Source organism: Lissotriton helveticus, chromosome 7 (assembly GCF_964261635.1).
Source record: "Lissotriton helveticus chromosome 7, aLisHel1.1, whole genome shotgun sequence".
NCBI classification, from domain to species: domain Eukaryota; kingdom Metazoa; phylum Chordata; class Amphibia; order Caudata; family Salamandridae; genus Lissotriton; species Lissotriton helveticus.
The window spans coordinates 761,356,633-761,373,999 of record NC_136068.1 but is presented as its reverse complement, the minus strand read 5'-3'; positions in this window follow the sequence as shown (position 1 = coordinate 761,373,999).

Below are 17,367 nucleotides of genomic sequence, written 5' to 3'. Positions count from 1 at the left end.
TTAGTATGCCTGAATTCAGAATATTATAATGTAGCTTTTAGTGAGGATGATTTTTACATTCTGTGTTTGAAAATACCACTTTTAGAAAGAAGGTATTTTCTTGCTTAGCCATCCAGTGTGCCCCTGCTAGGATGTGGATTGCATGTCAGGCATTGGATGACAGGGGCTGGGGAGGAGCAGTTGTTCCAGAGAGCCTGATGAGTCAGGGCTGGGCTGAATAGACCTGGGCTGCATTTAGAGTAAGGGGAGGAGATTTCCTTTCACCTGAATGGGCCGGGTCTGCTTTCCACAATGCTGTCTCCACCTCTTGCCAGGAAGCTGCACCAGAGAAGACAGAACCAGCGTTGAACAAGCACAGGGCTTCTCTGCCACCAGAGAACAAAGGATCATGTAGTATACATATTGGGGCCCAGACCCCAGAACATTAGATCATTTCTGGGACTCAAGAGGAACCTTTGCCAAGGAGAAGAGCCAGAGAAGCTGAGGAGAAATACTGCCCCAGTGCTTTTTGCTGTCTGCCAAGGAAAGGAGAAAAGGACTTTGCTGTTTGCCGTGTCCCCTGCTTGAAGAAGTTTTCCAAGGGCTTGAAACTGAGCTTGCCTCCTGGTCTGAAGTCTCAGGGACACAAAGACGTCACTACCAGCTCCCTTGGAGTGCCTTTCTGGGTGTTCTGACCTGCAAAGAGGAGCCTGCTGTTGTTTTGGACCTCTAGAGACTGTTTTTCGCTAGGAGCTGGAAAATCACGCAACACCAAGAAGCAAGACACATCCGCATCAGTTTCCGATACATCGCCGAAGAAACCGTCACAGCGCCTACCGCGGCACAAGAAATCGATGCATGCCGCATTGAGTGCAACGATCTCCGAAGTCCGAGATCAGCGCATCAATTTAGACAGAAGCCCTGCGGTGCAGCTTCAAGAATCCACGCATCTTCCTGGATCATCGCTTCATATCGAGGCGCCAATTCGGTTGCATTATTGGGGGACACAGTAAGAAACCAACGCATCACCTCCCCACGCAGTTTGGTTTAGATAAAGATTCCTTATTTTTCTAAACTGGTGTGGTGTCTATAAGTAGCGTTTTCACTTTATTTCTGTATGTGTTCAGAAATGCTTTACACACTGCCTCTGAGATAAGCCTTGTGCCAAGCTACCAAGGGGGTAAGCAGGGGTTATTTTAGGAGTGTATCCCCCTTGCCCTGACTAGAAGCAAGGATCCCTATTTGGACAAAGGTACCTACCTCTACCAACTAGAGACACCCATTTCTAACAGGATTCATTCACTATAGACATGTGGATTGTAGCAGGGGGTCAATAGCAGGAAGGGTAGCTTTTTTTTCAAACCCCACAGTGGAGCATATACAAATATGACAGGCAACCATCTGTCTCCCTATGGAGCAGCCGCTCCGAAATCACCCTCAGTTTATGGTCCCTCAGGGCATGGTTACAGTATCATACCACTAGGAGGAGCCCGTAGAGTCCATATGGAGTGCTGTGCTGTCTCAACGATCAGGCTCACTGACAATTTATTTATTTATAGGATTTTTAATGCGCAGCTAATACCCGAGGGTGTCTAGGCGCAGAATACCCGAGGGTGTCTAGGCGCATCTATTCACAATAACCCTCAAAGAGCCCCAGTTTTCTCTCACCTTCAGTGCAGCTGAAGCGCAAGAGGGTGCACTTGTAGGTTGTACAGGATTGCTGGGCCTGGGGGTGTGCACAGCTCTGGGCAGCTGCGGTCATGGTGAGAGATTGGGCAGAGTGGTAGCTCTTAGTGCCAGCTGACAGTAGCACACTAGGTTCCAAAGAGCAGGACGCCTCTGTGCCATAGAGGAGGAGGTATTGTCGGGCTGCTCTTCTTTCCAGCAGGGGCGCAACTAGATTTGAACTTCAGAAGGGGCTTACAGGGGCTTAGCTGGGCTAATATTTCACTAGCGGGGCATAGCTAATATAAGAAAATAGAGAAACAAATTGTGCATTTTAAACATATTGGATAAAGTCAATAAGATTTACAAGAAACATGTTTTAGCGGATTTCGCAATGTTTATAGGCTACTGACAGATATCTTTAAAACGGGGAATAGCGATTGGACAATCAACATGAGCTTCTACAAATTTAAATACAAAGCATTTAATAACCAGTTTTTCCTTTGTTATTTCAAGAGGACCACTCTATTACAAGTTTCCCAAAAAACCTTCTATAAAGTTACAATTGTGGTGTCTTGCAATGTTTTATGACAAACCCCTTTTTGCTCCTAATGAACTCTAAAGAGCTGTGATGTAGATGTCAGAACGCAATGCCATGAAAGCTTTATTTAGAATGTTGAGTCTGCAGTTAAACGCAGCAGAATAAAGATGTGCAATACAAAGCTCTGTTGTGGTGTGTTCATTAGTGGGTACCCAGGCTGGGAAGACACTACAAATGGTAACGAGATAGGGGATTAGTAACCCAAAGAATGACTGTGCTGTCCCAGAGAGTTTGCTGTGGCCCAAGCAAACATCTTGTGCATGCCACATGTGTCGCTGTCAAAGAACCGAATCAACGCTTCATAAGTGGAGTCGCAGCACAACTCCATCCACTGTAAAGCAGGTGAAGACAATGGAAGCATTGCAAAGAATTTATACATTGATAGTCGAGAACCTGATAGTCAGGCCATACATAAAGGTACTGCGCTGCTAATTGCAATAAAATTGAACATTATATGGAGTGATACTGCAAAAGGTGGTTACGTACGGACATAGGAAAAAGTGTTGGCTGGCAGAATAAGTAAGAAAGTTGTACATTATCATTGCACTTACCAGAGCCTCAATAGGGGGAGCTTTACAACCTCAGTACCGGGCAAAGAGACCCAAGAAGAAGCACAGGGTTGAGCTTACCGAGCTGTCCGATACCTGAAGTGGCCCACCACCAAATTTGTCAGGTGTCAGATCAGAAGACCTCAAGAGGTCTCCAACACATGAAGGGGCTCCAATGGAGAACCAACGATGAGGTCATGGTTTTCCCGATCGTCCATGATGACTCTGAGGCCAGTACATTGTAGCGCTTCAGAAATAGAACAAATGACAACGCAGCACACATGGAAAGGAGAAAAAAATAATTTCTCCTCGTTATGCCTGCCCTGGGGAGGTGTACAGTTTTGATTCATTCTCAGTTTTCCAGATCCTTGTACATCTGGGAATGTGTCAAAACTCATGGGCCCCCGGACAGAGGTATTAGGAATAGGTAACACGGCGCCACTTGAGAAGAATAACACACATTAATCACAATATGCTGCGTTCGTGTAACGGTGCTAAAAGGTGAGGAGAACCACCAGTCTCCCCAAAACAGGCCTAAGCCTACAAGAAACAAACAACACTCCTTAGCACACGTTAGAATTAATTGAGATTGCCTAGTTAGGCAATGTACACAGTCAGTACAGCACAATTATTTTCTTTTTCTTCTTTCTGTTCAGGCGGCGTCCATAATCTGTAACTCTACGGTTTCCCAAGTTCCCAGTATGGTTGGTCCTCGGACCTCTGTGTTCTCAAATACTATCTAACAAACGGACACCGCCTCGGTCGCTGTGTAGTAGAGTTACGGATTATTGATGCCGCCTAAACAGAACCCCTTTGTGGGGTGGAAATATCACCACATACTGAAAAATGCTACACAGGATACATAGCCTTTAGAAAGTCGCGGAACTACCTCCCGGTTTGCGACAAAACACGTGTTGGCTGTTGAAAGCTGTTTTCAAGACCAACGAATAAAACAACCAAGAAGAAAGAGAAAAGAATTGTGCTGTACTGACTGTGTACATTGCCTAACTAGGCAATCTCAATTAATTCTAATGTGTGCTAAAGAGTACTGTTCAAAACTCATGGGTGTTGCATGGGAACATCCACCGCAATGCCCATGGAACGCCTCCCTAATGCAGTGTAAGGCCATACAGTGACTTATGCTGCATTGCCTTACACCATATTTATGAGGCCATGAAAAGCCATGCAAAGTGGTTTTGCATGGCCTCGTAGGTATGGGTCTGCACACTGCGCCACTGCAGTATCATAAAAAGTGACGCAACAATGGCGCAAGGTGCTTGTAACTAAGCCCCCTAGTGACTGCTGTTTCTTCTTCACTATGTTGGAAATTCCCTGAAAGTGAAGATGACAGCTTCCAGTCCCAGGTCAGGTCAAATAATTAAAATGCCAAGAAGATTGATTGAAGAAATGTGATTGTATATATAAGTTTGTTGATTTTTAAAAAATGAAACATTTTTATTTAACAGAGCGTCTTTCAATGTGTTATGATGGAACCCTTTTAGAGCTGTGTCGTTGGTGCCATGAAAGTTTGTTTTAGGATATGAAGTTGGCAGTTGGATGAAGCTGAATAAAGATGTGTAATACTAAGCTCCATGTGTAGCGTATTCATTAACAAGTACCCAGGCTTTGAAGACGCTACAAAAATTAGCTTATGAAATTATTATTGTTAATTCCATTTTATGAAAGATGCTTTTGCTTGACTATTGACTATAGGTACGTTTTCATTTTGCTAGCTGGAACATTGCAAATTATGCTTGTTTGAGCCCATACACGAGTACATGTCTCAGAATATTAAACGTAGTGGGATAAAGCACCTGATTGTGAGATGTGTGACTGGTAATTCACAGTCAGTTCCCTAATGCATTTTGAATTCCTGAGTGCCAATGAGCTGGCAGTAAACCCACCTATTATTTAGTCTGCAGGAATCTGCGATTTTCTAAATCAAAATAACATAATTGTTGTTAACACCCTACAGGGAGCAATTCTCAGATGAGATGACTGAGCCACATCCATAAAGTAGCCGCCAGGCCTAAAGAACTGTCAAAAAAAGGTTGTTGCCTCGAAATACAAGGATACCGATGTTCCCTTAAGGTCCATAACAGACAGAATGTGTCCCTGACAAGCACTGTCTTGCAAAGAGGCCACTTCAATAGAGTCTGAAATAGTGCTTCTTCATAGCATATGTTATAATAACAATAACCATACTTTCAATTCTGTTCTGAAGCCCACAGCACATAAAGTGTCAAATTTTATAAGCTAGAAATGTTGTTTTCAAATCCTGCATGTGTGTTATTTTTGCCCTGTGCTACAGCATGTGCTCACCTGGTACAATTTCATCTTGATGAGACCCTGTGGGGTCACAGAGATACAAACTGATTGTCTTTCTGTGAACTACATGTATACAGACAACTGTGGGCCTGTTTTAATGAACTGAAAAACATTCTTGCAGTTGTTTGTATATCAAAAACACCACCTTGAAATGTTTGTACTACTGGTTCCCTAAGTTTTGGAAGTAGGTTCTTGCACAGGGGTCACTTCACTTCACTCGTATGCACAATTATGAAAGAGTAATTAGGTTTATGTTGTAACTAGCAGCCCATCCCGACGTTGTCCGGGTATGAAATAGAATGTGTGTAATGTGTGTATTTGGCAAGGGCAATTTATTTTAAAATCTCGCTGTAGACAAAAAAATTTGTTTCATTAGAATAGGGACGGAGAAGGCCCAGCTGCAGCTCTGGTTGATGTTAGCAGGCGCGTGTAATTGGTGTATGAGAGAGTTATCAGCCGCGGGTAAATCCGTTTAATGAGAGAGTTGAGTGACAGCGTGTAGGAGAGGCTGCAGTAATTGTCCCCGCAGACACGCTCATTTGTGTGTTCCCGCTGGAGGCCCAGATGCAGGCCTGTTTGATGTTAGCAGGCGCGTGTTACCCCGCTTGAGGCACAGCTGCAGCCCTGGTTGATGTTATCAGGCGCATGTAATTAGTGTACTGATCCGCCGCCTGAGCCCGGCTAGAGCCCTGGTTGATGGTAGTAGGCGCGTGTAATTTCGTTGAATGAGAGAGTTCAGTAACAGCGCTCAGGAGAGGCTGCAGTATCGTTACTTACCAGGCCTCCAGGTGAATGCGATTGTGACACCCCCAGCACACGGCCACAGCAGACGATCTTCTGATTAATGTACGACCCACATGGCAAGAAGGGCAAAACGTAGCACACGCCCCCAACGTTTCTCACGCCTCCAGCGTGCCTCTGGATGCGGCGCAATTGCGTTCTCATGGCATGAAGGCCGGACACACGCCCCCAACGTTTCTCATGCCCCCCGCGTGTCACGCCCCAGCGTGCCCCTTAATGCTGCGCAGCAACTTAATTGGCGCTTGTATGTACGACTCACATGGCATGAAGGACGGACACACTTCCCCAGCGTTTGTCACGCCCCCAGCACACGCCCACAGCCTACAATGTGATGGACATACCACGCGCCCCCAGCCCACGCCCACAGCACAACGCAGACACGCCCACAAGGGACTACTTTTCTGGCACGGTTCTTTTATCTTTTAAATGTATAAAGGAGTTGGCCTAACGGCTAAGGCGCTCGACCTCGGACCTGGGGATCTGGGTTCGATTCTTGGTAACGACGCCAAACATCCTGTGATCCCGGGCAAATCACTTAATCTCCCCGTGCCTAACAAAAATGAATGTGTGTCCTCATGTAACGTAACTGGTGCTATGTAAAGCGTTCTGATACCTGATTCAGTTCGGGTCAAGTTTGCGCTTTATAAAACTCTGCAAAAAAAAAAAATTATGGTGGCCGTCTGCATAGCCTATGTCCTTCTGCTGCAACTGCCCTTCCCAACGCTGTATTGGGTGTTGTGATTGGTGCTGTGGTTACTCAGATTACCCGCCTCAAAGGTTTGGGCTCTCTCTTTATAATATTAGTATGGATAGTATAGTATAGTATGGATTATTTGCAATTTTTTTAATAATTTTTTTATCCATCTGCATAGCTTATGTCCTTCTGCTGCAATTGCCCTTTCCAACGCTGTATTGGTTGTTGTGATTGGTGCTGTGGTTACTGAGATTACCCGCCTCAAAGGTTTGGGCTCTCTCTTTATAATATTAGTATGGATGGATAAACTGCAGTGTAAGACTTGAACTTGTGAAATGTCACATAGGTATCATAACATTTACAGTATTTTTGCTGTTCCATATACTTAACTTTCTATTGAATGAGTTCCTTGTGAATCACTGTTCTCTACATACAGGGAGAGATCAAAAGTGCCATATCTCTCGCCCTTTCATGCTACGCAGCACAGCCACTTTGACTGCTGCTTGGCATGAAAACTTAAACGTTGCTCAGAAATATCTTGCATATTCACAGTGCTTTTTGTTACAGGCTGGGACATCATCGCACTGCAAATACTCGTCACTATTCTCCAATGCACCAACCAGGATTCAGTTCTGTGACAGTCTGGTTAAACACTGAGACATCTTTAGGGATCACATTAACCAGATGAGATTCCATAACATAATTTAGAACATTGGAATGTTGGGAGCTCCATTGAAAACAATGGAGGGCTCCAGGCTTATAATGGCTGGTATAATCCCGGAGCTCCAACATTCCAATGTTTCTTTGTTCAAAGCCCTGGCTGTGAACAAAGGCATCAGGGAGCCTGAGAGGATTCCAATCCCCTCCCGCTCCCATAAGGCTTTGTTTATTTTTGTTAGAACATTCTGCCCTCTGGTGGCAGAATGTTCTAATAGCCTTATAGCCCTTCGTAGCGGGGCTATACCGGCCATTAAAATCCCTCTCCCTTGTTAAAGGCCCTCGCCGAACGCTGGAGAGGGCCTTTAATAGCCGGTATAGCCCTCTACGGCTGGCTATAAGGCTATAATAATGCATTTTCCACCAATTGGATTAAATGCATTATATTTGTTCTGAACAAGAAAGGCCAACAAAATTGTTAATCTTTTGTTTTTTTGTAGTTTTGTTATAGCACAAACGTAGCCCAAGGGCATGAGAGCAAACATATAATTAACACAACAACCAGATTAGATTCCCCTGTTCCAAACTCAACATATCTGGCCTTAAGACAACATCTCTGAGTTGCAGAACGTGGTGTTCTTTTTCAGCTGCCTCCCGGGCCAGTTGCCATACTTTAACATTGCAATTACCTGTGAGGTACTTTGTACGAGGCGTTCAATGAGGCACCACTTCTAGCGCAGCCCAGCATACATCAGGGGAAGACAGTGCTTAATTTGTAAAAGAATAGGTGCGAGGCTCTTTTTGGGAGGCCACTGACGCTTGCACCACATATTCCCCCTGCCCGCTGCCAATAACATTACAAACACAGCTACTAACCATCACACTCTTACAAGTGTGACAATTCCTACTTTTCCATACCCCCAAAGCTATAAGAATGGCTTGGGAGGCAGGTATTAGTCACTGTCAATGTAAATTGAACTAACAAACAGCAGATGTGCTCATACCTAAATTAGCAAGACAGCGCCACCATGTGACAGACTGTCATAAGACCTGGGGCAGGTGCTGAGCACAGGAAATAACAGGCTCAAATTAAGCACTGGGTGAAGACCTGTGTGTGTCCTGGAAGTTGTAGCAGCACGGGGTAGGACAACACGACACAGGAGGGTGGGGTTGTCTCATGCCCTTTTAACCCAATGGGCGTTACGCATCTATTTTACAGTGTAGTGCCCATCAGAATGACGTGAAGAGCATACAGCCTGGTCTAATATTGAAGACACACCCTGACTTGTAGTAACTGTGCCAAGACCCCATTCATTTCATCCCCTCTTGTGCACTTGTGGTGCATGTGACGACAGAATCACTGACGCGGGTCCTGGGTGGCTCGCTACAGCCAACAATATGACAGGATGAGTAGGCTTCGCCAAGGAGGCTGTCTCCCTTCTATACTGCCTGGAAATAGTGAAAGAAATCGCAACATTTGGGGAAATTATATTACTGGTCCATAGTTCGAAAAATAATGTGAATACCCAACAGTCTTAGCAGCAAAACTGTCCAGCCTCTAGTGCAGTACAGCCCCGAGTTAGATATCCCGTTTACAAACTAAAGCCATATTCTGAGCAGGTCTCAGCAATGTGCTGAAACCGATGCATTGTAAATCTTACATATAATCTGTGATCTATCTATGCACTTTAAAACCGTGGCCTGTTAAGTTGCACATTAAAATCTATCATTTGTTTGAGAGTTAACCCTGCCTAACCTGATTCTGCCCTGCCATTGGTTGTGTTTACCCCTTAACAATTCACTTTAGTGTATAAATGCACATTTCTGGTACGTATCTGTTTACAACGGCATGAATTTGTTGCACTTTAGAAACCACTTTGTAGTGTATGGTCAATAAATCGCTACACATTGATATGCACTTTAGTTTTTGAAGGTTTAAAAAAAACTGACATTGTGTCTTTTATAATACCATACACTGTTTTATTCATGCACAATATTTTATATACTGTTAGTTATATTAACTTTTGTAGAGAAACAATCCCTTTAAGGCTTTTTCTTCCCCCACTATTGTGCACTTGTTCCATTTTATATTATCTGTTTTATGTATTTTGTAATGGTTTTAAGTTTTCATACAATAAACTTTGTATTGAATTGAAATGACAGAATGGTGTATCTGTTGGTACTTGCGCAAATAATAAACATGTGTATAAATTATTCATTTCTTGCTGGGAACACACTTTCTTCAAGTAATTAAATGAAATTGGGCAATGTGTTGGCTCGAAGTGTTCGTCAGAGAGGAAACTGGTTGGGGCAGCAAGCTTGACAATAGAGAAAAGTATGAGCTGCAGGGCATGTGAACAAAAAAACGAATGAAATAAACATATGGCTTTGCAGTAGCTTATAAATGATTCAGTGTGTGCTGCTGGACCGTGAAGGTAAAGGACAGCTGGGTGGGGTGTGTAGGGTGTGGTAGGGGAATGTAGAGGGCTGAGGAGCCTGGAAAGAGAGAGATAAGGAACACAGTTGGAGCAGAGTTTATTTTTAAAGTCATGGGCGGCTAGAATTGATGAGATGTTTTGGGAAGTAAGAATATACAATAAAATGACTTTGTCTGTTGGAAGTTTTTAGGTTTCACCTGCACAGCGCTTGTGCTGTGCTTGTGAAATCTCTTTTATTTAATATATCTTAATAAGGGTTTCTTATCACTTTCCATTGCCGAATTATTGTGTTCATTCACTTTTTGTGTGGATCTTTTTTGTGTTAACTTCTCCTGGCTGCATGCATTAATGATATGTCTACTAAAGCTGTTCACACTGTTTGAGCCCCATTCACTATTAAGATAAGATCTCTTCTCACAGACAAAGGTAGACATCTTTTTACAGTATGCTGGAATGCTTGCTTTTTACTATTTAGTTGTGTAAAGTAGATGCTTTAGCCTTAGAACATTTGTGACATTGTCTAATCATGCCTCATTACTATTCTTTGCACTTTGTAGGCATTATTAAATCGGTTTTTTCAACTTAATCTAATTGGTCATTATGATGAAATTCTGAATGCAGTTATAAACACTACACACTAAATATAAAGTTAATACACAAGTGGTATGCTATATTTTCCTACCAAACAGGGAGCCTCAAGTGCAGTTAGATTATTCATCAATTTCACTACTAAACAAGACAATCACAGGTGCATTTATCTAGCAGTCAATAGGGTCATGATGTGAATGGTAAAGTTGTACCAGGACCGAAAGCTCTAGACACCCCACTAAACAACAAACGTTGCTATATTTTACTACTAAACGGGTAGTCACAAGTGCAGTTACCTTGCAGGCAACAGGGTCATAATTTTAATGGAGTAGCAGGTGCAGTGAGTAGAACCCGGCCTAAAAATTGTCATTACCTCCTCGAAACACCTAATATTGCTGTTTTTTACTACCATACAGGCAGACACAATTGCCGTTATCTTGCAGTTAAAAAAGACTTGATTTGAATGGTGCAGCAGGTGCAGTGACACCGGGACCAAAAGCTCTAGGTACCCCACTAAACACCTAATATTGCTACATGTTATTCTTAAACAGGCAACCACAAGTGCAGTTAACTTCCAGACAACAGGGTCATGATTTAAATGGTGCAGCAGGTGCAGTAGCACCAGGCCCAAATGTTGTCAGAACCCCTCTAAAAGGATAATATTGCTATATTTGACTACTAAACAGGCAGGCACAATTGCAGTTACCTTGCCGTAAAAAAGGGATTCGATGGGAATGATGCAACAGGTGCAGTGGCACTGGGGACAAAAGCTCTAAGGACCCCACTAAATGCAGAATATTGCTAAACTTTACTACTAAACAGGCAGTCATAAGTGCAGTGGCACCGGGGCCAAAAGTTACCAGAACTCCTCTAAATAACAAATGTTGCTATATTTAACTACCAAATAAGCAGTCACAAGTGTAGTTACCTTGCAAGCACTAGGTTCAGGATTTAAATGGCGCAGCAAGTGCAGTGACACCAGGGCCCAAAACTCTAGTAACCCGTCTAGATACCAAATATTGCGATATTTTGCTATTAAACAGGCAGTCACAATTGCAGTTATCTAGCAGGCATTAGGGCCATGATTTGAATGGTGCAGCAGATACTGTGGCACCGGGGCCAAACGTTGTCAGAACACTTCTAAACCCATAATATTGCTATTACATCAATTAATTATACTATTTTCCTATTTCATTTCATTTTTCAAAATGTTGCTATTACTTGCCTGCACTATACCACTAGTAACAGCACAATATATTGCCTTTTTTACATAAACAAGTCAACACTACAGACTTTCTGTAACTTATATTGTACACCTACTCAGCAAGCTACAATTTGAAACACAAAAACAGCTTATTATTAATCACACAGGCAAAACCAAATGCATTTTCCGATGCTTGTTGTATAATTTGGTGTTTCGTAAGGCAAAAATCCAACACAATGTAACATTCTTAGTTCTACAATCTAGAAATGCAGAAGCACATTTCACTGCTCCAGATTGTGCAGATCGATTTGTCAGTTTATCTGTGTCCTGCAATGGGAAACACCCACGGGTTGTGATGTTTTTAAGTCCTCTGCAGTGCTTAGGAGTGTTTTTTTTAATTCCTTGCTAATCAAAGACTACCGGGGAACTGCAGAAAGAGCATTACGAGTGGATTTCAGCCCTCTAATTATTGCAGGGTGAGCATTTGAACTTTCTATTTTTCTTAAGACAGAGGTTTAATTTTTTCAGTGCATAGTATGCCTATTCAGGTTTTATATGTGTTAGTACACACTTGGATAGCTGCCTGGTGGACCCAACAGCACTTTGCTCAGTGAGATTTTTTACATGAAATTTCTAATTGTAACATTCAAACAGGAGTCCAAGGGGGAGAGATGCTGCTGGATAGAATACCAGGAATTGTTGAATATATCACATGCAACTAATGTTTGTTCAGGGAGTGTTCAATCAGTACAATTTACAGGGTAATAGCCCTACAAAATCGCTGACTGCCTTGTTTTTTTTCAGTCAGCACAAAAATTGGGATTATGTAAATTTATGAACAATGCCCAAAGCATCTTGTTTCACTTGTACATTCTGCTGTCCCATCCTACCTCTTCTAAGTAGATTCTCAGTTATACAGCATGGCTGAGAAATGCCGTGGACGGGGAATGTTCGGTATGTCGAAAGCTAGGCAGAAATAACAACCCCAAGCCTCAGCCAGTTTAGCAATCCCTAAGACTAAAAAATATTACAGGCTTTGAGAGCAAGGGAGCTACCAGCAAGTTGCAAAGACTTTATAGGTTGAGATGGCCAAAATGTCACTGGGGTCCTCATTACAAGTTTGTAGGAACAGGGCGGGGTATCTACCACACAAGGTAAATAAATACCAATATCCCAGGACGAGGTATTTTGATTGGGAGGTCAATGTCTCCAACGTAGAGTTGTGAGCTAGAAAACAAGGCAAAACATGCAGAATCAATTTTTTAGACACCAGATTTTTTCCCAGATAAATGTCAGAAGGTTTGACAAGTCAGAATTGATCAGAAAAAACTTTGAGGCTGTGGTAATTGTAGGAGAGTAGGGTCTGCTTCCTATGGTCAGCCCCCCTTTTTGCTTTTGCTTTATTGGTTTTCCACTTAGATGTGGCTGTGGGCCTGCTAATCAGACCCACATCCCAGATGCACTCTCTCTAAATTCACACCATGTACTCTAGGTACATCCACAATTGGGAATTGGTTCACCTTGTTAGCCCCTATAGAAGTGTACCCTAGGTACTCAGGGCATAGGTGTAACCAAGGCCTACCAGGGGCTGCAGCATGTATTATGCCACCCCTGGCTGGCCACTCAAACTGACACAACTGGCTGATCACTAAGCTGGGGCAAGGTCGTGTAATCACCCCTTGCTTAGGTATAGTATTCCTATATCTACCCTTATATATAGACACACAGTAACCTATAAGTCACTCCTATGGTAGGCCTTAACAATCCTGGAGGCAGAGTACTTGGTTATGTGTGAGATGGTGCTCTAGCATGAGCTGAGCCTGTCTGCAGCTTTCGGAACCATGTCCTCATAGCTTTTCTATGATACCGCCATACCATATACTCTTAAGTGCATTATAATCCTCGCGGTTGAATGCTAACTTTGGTTTGGCTTTATCTAAACATGTTGTGTAAGGTGTCATACGCTTTGGAATACTACCCCCTCGCCAATTCTGGCGACGGGGGTAGCATTCCACCCTTCTAGAGGGAGAAGACATGTTGTTGCTGACTATCCCGGTTAAAGTTAACCAGAGCCCCAGCGTCACAAAATGGACGCTGCTGCCACAGACACAAGTCTGACCTCCTGCTGCTGGGAGTCCTTCCAATCACGGAGGTTTGGACAATAGGTTTCCTGTTTGGGGAGGTGCAAGCACCACCCCAGACAGGACTTTGTGTATTGGGACAGGGAGGGCTGAATAGATTGAGACACTGCCTGAGGCACACTAGGTGCTTCATGCATACCCCAGTTCAAACCGGTTGCTGGGGCACTCCAGCCCCAGCTCTGGCGCGAAACTGGACAAAGGAGAGGGGGTGTAACCACCCCCCTTCCTGGTCCCACCCATAGGAGGGACCTAGAAAGTAATCCAGCCCCTTTTAGTTGTATAAAGGTAGGAGCTGAGTCCCAGGACTTTAGATTTTATCCTGAACTGAAACTTGAAACGAAACTCTGGACCTTCGACATTCTGCTGAAGCTGAAGACTGAAGAATCTCCCTTGTGGCCAAGGAGTGACCACCCTGGGCAACCAGGCACCATCCAGCAAATCAACGGCTTGCTTTGTCGATGCTCCCGCCGGGACCCGAGCACAGAGCCTGACAAGACCCAGACTTCCAGACCTCTCTGACCCTCTCTTCACGTCTGCAGCATAGCTGAGATCCGTGGAGGCGACAAGACACGTGGGACCGGACATCTTGAAAAGTCCACGACTTGCTAACTGTGCAGCTCCTGAGGTCTCCTCGCAGCTGTGCACTGGGTATTGAGAAGCCCCGAATCCGAGCTCCACCTGCACCGAAGATCAGCCTTCCACACTCCACGAGTTCTGCGTGGGGCCCTTCTGCTTGTGTTCTGCTCGACGCGTTGTCCGGTTGCTGGCCCGTTGGCTAGTAGCCTCTGTGACAACAGACCTTTTGAATCAACTCGCTGGTCTGGTTGCTCCAGACTGGCCCTTGCCTCCCTGCAAAGGTGAGGCACCTCAGACCTTGCTGGTCTGCATCAGAAGCCTTCTTTTTATCCTGCGTGGGTTGCCTTTGCCAAGGCTTGTTCACTCCAATCCGGCGGTCGACCCCTCCATCTGCGAGAACCTTTGTGGGACGGCTCCTCTCCAGCATCTGGTCATCCTCGACGCCTCCTGGTCCGCATGGCTGAAGAGGCAAGCTTCAAGACAGCACCTGATTGCTCCATGACGTCTTCTGGTTCCTTCCTGGTTCCACCCTGTCACTGGCTAGTGACCCAGACTCTGTCCCCTCTGCTTTCAGGTCCTCTTCATCCTCGATCCACCCTTGGATCCACCCGGACATCGTCCTCCTGGTCGCCTGCAGCATCTTTCCTCCAGGTCTCCATAGGCTTCAACGGCGAAACCCGACACATCTTCACACCTATGCACCTGCTTCCTGTGGGTGAGGTAACGTGAGTACTTCGGTGCTCCCAAGGGTATTGACTATCCAAGTGTCTAGGTTTTTAGTTGTTTCCTCCTAGCCCAAATCCTTCTTTTTCTAACTTCTAAGTTCCCATTGACTTAACATTGACTCTCGCGTGTGTGAAAAGACACTGCACGCGCTGCCTGTGGGCCTCCTACTCCTAACCTAAGGTTCCGATAGTGTAGCCCCAGCGATTCTCTAGACCCTAGGCCTTTCCTTCTCCCGTGACGTGGTACTTATACCACTTACTTAGTATATGGTTTGCTTCGCCCCTTGGGCCTAACCGTAAATTGTGCAACTTAACATATTCTGACTAAGTAACTTGTTATGTGCTTTTGCTTCTGATCTCATAAAGAGTTCAGAGGAGTGTGTTAGTAAATAAATACATATATATTTTATATATATCCTGTGTGGTGTCCTTTCATTTGGTATTCAAGGGGTTACATATGGTAAAACAGCTGGCTTTACACGCCCTCTAGAGTCTTTTAGCCTAAGACTGTTCTGTCCACGCTACCACTAGGATAGCTGGTCTATAAGGTTGACTTACAACCATCACCATAAGGGTTGTTTGAACTGGTGCAAGATGTTCACTAGAATAGTGAACATCCTATACCAGGCCAACTTCTCACAGTAATTATCATGCAATTTGTAATTCCCTGTGCAAGCACAGGTTTGCACAGTGATCGAAATTTAATAAAGGTGGGCAAGCCAACAAATTAACAGGGAGAGCCGAGCCAAGCCAAGGTCTGGCTCGGATCTTAGAGCCTGTGCACGAGCCAAGGCCTCAAACTATTTACTATGTAACAAATATTTACTTTGTAACATTTACATGTGTACATTTACTATGTAAACAAACATCATTTAAAATATCATGGTCTATTCAAAATGAAAGAAATGTGTATTTATTTAACACGAGTTAGCTTTGACATTAATAAGGCACATTATAGCACTGCACTGAAAAGTGATAGTTCTGTACAACTGGTAGTCTGAACTCACATATTTAGAAGTAATTTCATTAACAATAATGAAGAAAAAATGTGTTTTGGTGAAATATATAATTTGCCCAAGATCACACAATTTATGTGGGGATGCTGCAATTTATCCAGGTTTTCTGGTTTCACTTTATAAAAAAACAGTCAGTTAATGAGTGTGTATTTGTCTTTCCTTATGTTAAGGCTTTGTTTTTTTACATTTTGCATTTTTCTGCAGTTTTTAAAATATAGCGAAAACTCAACCTAAAGGTATTAGAGCGCTTTACATGAGTACCGGTTACATTACACAAGGTCACATGCAATGTTCATAGGCATGGGGGGGATTCGTGATTTGCCCAGAATCACTGGATGTTAAGTGAACGCCAAGACTCAAACCTTGTTTCCCAGTTCGCCAGCCATCAGCTCTGACCTTACCGTCACAGTGAGGGAAGGTGGAAGGGAGAAGCCACATTAAAGCTTGGCTCGTTATGGGCTAAATGTTCCAACAATACCTAGAGCTGAATCAAAGCCAGGCTTCAGGCTCGAGCCTGGCTCGAGCTTTTAATGGCTTGTCCAACTCTAGAATTTATCTCTGAGCTCATAATGAGGGCCTTAAGATATACTAATCTTGTAGGATAACACAGCAGTGTTATCTGTTTATATAATGCCATACAACTTTTAAAATCTCTAGATCATCAAATGTTTAGATGAAATAATTGCTGCAGCATTTAAGTTCCATGTGGCTCACCAATTCATCACAAAATCTTACATTAACATCACTTAACTCAAACATCAACTTTAAATATATTTTGAAAATGCAGGTGTTTTGTCCCAAAACGTCAGCATAGAGGTATCTGGCAAAAAACTGTTTGTCAATTTGAGTAAATTTAATAAATTTTCCCAAAAACTTTTGTTTGTCTTTATCTGAAACTAAACTTTGCCATTAAATACGCATGTACTATGTACTACATCACTTACCCATTCACCGCAACCATCCGCGAGTGATGCAAATTATTTGGACAGGTACTCCTGGCAGATTCAAGCTTTTGCCATTCAATGTCCAGGTACCTCTGTCACATTCTAGAAATTACGATACTTGCCGCATTGCCTAATATATGGCAGTCACGCCTATCACATATTATTTATTTCCCGCTGTTGGAATGACAATTGTTTCATGGAATTCATCCAGAACTTTTTCATTCATTTGCTGAAGCTGTTTTGCTAGTCATAGAGCCCGGAGTACTTTATCCCTGCTAATCCACAGTAAGGTGCTTGTTCCCTACTCCTTTAACATCTTGGATTTGGCATCCCCCTTTTTTACACATTTAATTTACTTTAAGTCCCTAGTATGTGGTACCACACATACCCAGGGCTTGTACATGTAACGCTACTAGTGGGCTGCAGCACCCATTGTGCCAGCCGTTACAGTAGCACTGTAAA